We start from the raw sequence: 4,801 nt of genomic DNA, 5'->3' as shown, positions 1-4,801 counted from the left end.
ACATCTTGCTCAAAATATCATTTTTCTCAAATTCATTCAAATTCAACTCTTTTGCTCATTCAAAACTCAATAAAATACATATATAGTATAAATTAATATAACTTTCTTTTTATCAATGAAAATAATAAAAAGCCAACATCTTTACTCAAAACATGTGTAAAAATATTCATGAACATCAAATCAATTTGGATTCATGGGAAAGTAGCCATGAACAATAATTCCAACAATATGAGAGATAACAATAATAATAATATTAGTGCATAAATATATCTAACTCAATAGAAGAAGAATTAATTCATTTAGAATTCAAGATTTGGATAAAACTCAACTATAACTCAATTATAATGAATTTAAATATTGGGCGCATGGACGAACTCAATCCGATGCTATGAAAGCCTTACATACCTTAAATCCGAAGGTTTACTCCGAATTGGAACACTCTTGGACCCCTAGCCTTTTCTTCTCGCCGGAGTATTTTGTGTACTACCCGGAGTATAAGAATAATCGGAGTAGTATTTTTATACTACTAAAACTAAAACTATATTTGAGAAGAAGTATATAGAGAGAAGAAATGCTTAAGAAAGCTTGATGAATAAAATGAGGAAATAAGGTGGGTATTTATAGGTGGGAAAGAGGGACCTAACAATAAATAAAATAATTATAAAGAAAAATCTGAAAATTTAATGGAATATATTGATGTCATGGATGATGTTAAATGGAGGACAATTTATGTCATGAATGATGTCAAATATATCTAGATGTTTCCATGGTAGGTAAGATGAGTTCTTTTTAACAGAATACTCTTTTTTGAAGCTGCGTTTGAATAAGATAAATTCCTTATTAGGATTTGGTGTCTTCATACGAATTGTAGATATGGAAGTCTAGTTTCATATCGTTCAAGAATCAACCAATTTGGAGCAACCTACAGTGTGATATGAATTTTCTTCTATAAACACTCAATTCCGTCATAGCACTATATCTTGCAAAGATTAATTTATTTGATCTATTTATCCTCCGAATCTTAAGATGTGTTATTCATGAAAGTTGTAGGTAATGATGTTGTGGTTACTCAGAAAGTTGAATCACCTAATTTGGACCAAACTATGAAAAGTTATGCCCAAAATACAGAGGCTGTATTATTTTCGTCGAGAATTGAAATACCGACATACAATATTTTAGGGGTTGTTACACCTGTTGATCCTGAGGATATTCCAGGACATATTTCTTTAGTGGATATTGTAATGACCCTCAAGGTCATTTTTAGAATTTTGTAAAATGACCATTTTACAACTCCCTTTAGATGCCCCGAGTCGTTTATGATTGTTATCGGGTGTTGATTTTTAGAAAATCCTATGAAAAGTTAAGTCCTTGGAAATTTTGAGTTTCATAAGTTTTAAGTGTTAAAAAGTGGTATTTGGGGTCAATCGGAGCTACAGATCTCGGAACTGAATTCCGTCGATTCCAGCAGCTCTGAAATGTCGAAATTGGGTTAGGAGACTTTACGGAATCTGTTTTGGAGCTGTAACGAAGATTTGAGGCCTTGAGTTGAGAATTTGAGGAACTTTAAGCCAAGGTTTGACTTTGGTCAACTTTTGGAGTTTCGATGCTCGGAATGGAATTCCGACAACTCCGTTGGATTCAGGAGATGGTTTTTGGTCTAGAAGAAGTGTTGGTTGAATTTTTAGAGGTCCCGAGTCCATTTTGGTATTTTAAAGGCCTAAATTAGTTTAGTTGCGACTTTTTGAGTTTTGGGCTAACGAAATCTCGAATTCAAATTCTGATGGTTCCATCAGCTCCGGAATGACCAAATTAGGCTAGTAGCACTGTTGGAATGACTATCGAGTCAATCGATACGAGTTTGGGGCTATTTGACGCTTTTGACTTTGAAACTTAGCCTATAGTTGACTTTGGTCAACATTCTTGGAAAATGCGCTCGAATAAAAATTCTGACAGCGCGGTTAGTTCCGGAATGTTGATTTTGGTCTAGAACGACCCTTCGTTCGCTTTTTGAGGCTTCCGGACTAATATCGAGGCCCGTTGTGAAATATGACTTAAAATGACTCTTGGGTGTGGGACCCATTTCTTATTAAAATAATTTCGTATGGGAATTCTGAATACGCCATTGAGTCCGGAACGTCAAATTTAGTGGGGTAGCATATCTGGTTTATTTTTATCGGATTCCGAACGAATTCCGAGTACCCCGTCGGAGATTTTGAAAAGGTCCAAAATCTGTTTCAGCAGTGCTGCAGCAACAGCCCGTTTTGAGTTTTTTCTCCAACTTTAAAACCCTTTATCTTGAGTTATATAGCTCCAAATTGGGTGATTCAGAAGTCAAACTTGTGAGATTTTTCGTGGAGAACGCATTGGGGAGCTTGGAAACTGATTTGGAGCATTCAATTCAGGTAAAAATCGTGATATTATTTGCAGCAGTGTCCATTTCCGAAATGGATTTTTGAAGAACTTTGACAAGTTATTTCTTGACCAATATAAATCCGATTTGGGTGATTCCAGAGGCTATCTTGCATGGAAATTTAAGGAGAACATCGTGGAAGTTTCAGAATCTGTTTTTGGCATGTCGTTCGAGGTAATAAATTGATTTTTAGCTGCAGATTTAGTGATTTTCGGAATGAAAGTTTATTGAATTTTGAAAGAGTGTATCTTGGTCAATATAACTTCGTTTTGAGTGATTCTTGAGGCTAGATTGTGGGGTTTTTCGCAAGGAACGTCATGGTATAATTTGTTTTGATTGAAAGATTTTCGTTTTTTGAGAAATCGACGTGTAAAGAGGCTTCCTTATATCGTTTTCTTAGTTTTAAAATGTGGGAATTGATTTTTGATCGTCTTACGTAATTTCCCACCCCGAATTATGTTATAAATCTGATTTGTGTGCTTGGGGTGACGTTTAGAACCTGTTTTGGAGGTCAAATCCAGAATTTCGTATGTGGGTCCCACAATTCCCGTTTTCGACCCAAAAATTGGTCCATTTCCAAAAATTATGAAATTAGTGTCTAAACGACCGTATCGACGTTGTGGTTCTATTTTTGACAGTTTGGCAGCGTTCCGAGGTCGTTCGAAAGGGAAAAGCTCCAGCACAGTGATTTGAAGCTCGCGTGTTTAGCCTACAGGTAGGCTACGGTTTACCTTTCTTTAGATTGAGTTGGAATGTGTGAAAGCATGTTGAAATAGTTGGGATTTTGGTTGGGTAGTTTAATTGTATATCTCAGGTGTTAGAAATCATGTTTTAGGCTTGTTATCTGGTTTTTCGGGTATTTAGAAGTAGATGTATCTTGTCGTTATTTGTTAGTATTATAAGGAGAGTTGAATGAGCATGTTGTTAATACTGTGGAGTATGTTGGCCTTAGTATAGGTGTTAGAAATCATGCTTTAGGCTTGTTATCAGGTTTTTCAGGTATTTAGAAGTATGTGTATCTTATCGTTATTTGTTAGTATTATAAGGAGAGTTGAATGAGCATGTTGTTGATACTGTGGAGTATGTTGGCCTTAGTATATGATGTAAACTTGCTTTATATGCCCGGCATCGCTCCGGTGGACTTAGATCCCTGTAGAATGGTGTAGCGGGCTAGTGCCTAGTAGTTGGCCTTAGCTAGGCGATACCCTTGCTCTTAATAACACTCCCACCCATAACTCGGTATAGTCATAACTTTTGAGATGCGTTGGCAATACTAGAATTCATGATCGTTTGGCTTCGGCTCCGGTTCAAGTTTTGGCGGCATATCAGTTGACACATCGGGGAGGAAATTCTCGGTACTGTTGTTGATTAGTTGGAAAGGATATATTCGAAACCATGGGATAAATTATCTATGAGCATCCGGGTACCCAGTCCCGGCCTCCATTCTGAATTATCGGGGAGCATCCGGGTACTCAGTCCCGGCCTCTGCCGACTTGCTAGTATGACGAGCATCCGGGTATCCAGTCCTGGCCTTGATCATACCGATGTATTACGGCGAGCATCCGGGTATACAGTCCCGGCCTCGACCGCACCGATGTATTACGGCGAGCATCCGGGTACCCAGTCCCGCACTTATGTATTATGGCAAGCATCCGGGTACCCAGTCCCGGCCTTGGCCACTTTGAATATTCGGGCGAGCATCTGGGTCCCAGTCCCGGCCTCGACCCCTAAGTCACCCCTAGATCGATTGACTCTTGGACATTCTGGGTTTTGGAAATGATATAGTACTTCGGTTCCTGACATCACAGATTCTTGGTTCCTAGCCTTGGTAGTTGTAGCTATTCTGTGTACTCGGCGAACTTATGGGGGTTCGTCCGGGTTTTTATTTAACTTGCATACGAGTGTCCTGGATGGGCTTATGGGGGCCCAGTTGGGTATAGTTAGTTGTAGCTCTCGTAGATAGTACTCTTTTCACTTTAGATGCTTATGTTGATTCCTATTTAGGCTTATTCCTCTTTTTCATATTGTTTTCACCTTTTCTGCTCAGTCGGCCTATGATGCCTACTGGGTACCTGTTGTTTTGGTACTCATACTACACTCTGCATCTACTTTCGTGATGCAGGACCGAGTACCATCTACTGTCACGAATAGATCGAGCTTGTTGCAGTCAGATTCGGAGACTAGGGTGATAACTTGGCGTTTTTGGATCACTTCTGTCTCCTTCAGAATGGATGGCCCGTCTTTTGCCTTTTGAGACTAGCCAGTTGTTGTATATATATGTCTGGTCCACTTTCGGGACTTGTACTCGTCTTTTATTTTATAGCAGCTCTGTACTTGTGACTTCCAGGTTCTGGGAGGGATCTTTAGTTATTTAAAACATGTTTTGGTTTA

General features: G+C 38.6%; 1 long non-coding RNA gene across 1 annotated transcript; it reads left to right on the top strand.

Moving 5' to 3' along the window:
• The first annotated feature begins 2,512 nt into the window (after window positions 1-2,512).
• On the top strand, window positions 2,513-4,801 carry LOC129901611 (uncharacterized). Its single transcript, XR_008769881.1, has 3 exons — window positions 2,513-2,584; window positions 3,049-3,125; window positions 4,533-4,801. It is a non-coding gene; the product is annotated as an uncharacterized LOC129901611 (long non-coding RNA).

Source organism: Solanum dulcamara, chromosome 8, assembly GCF_947179165.1.
Source record: "Solanum dulcamara chromosome 8, daSolDulc1.2, whole genome shotgun sequence".
In the NCBI taxonomy this organism is placed as follows: domain Eukaryota; kingdom Viridiplantae; phylum Streptophyta; class Magnoliopsida; order Solanales; family Solanaceae; genus Solanum; species Solanum dulcamara.
The sequence above is the reverse complement of the archived record's forward strand: the minus strand, read 5'-3'. Positions and strand labels throughout refer to the sequence as shown.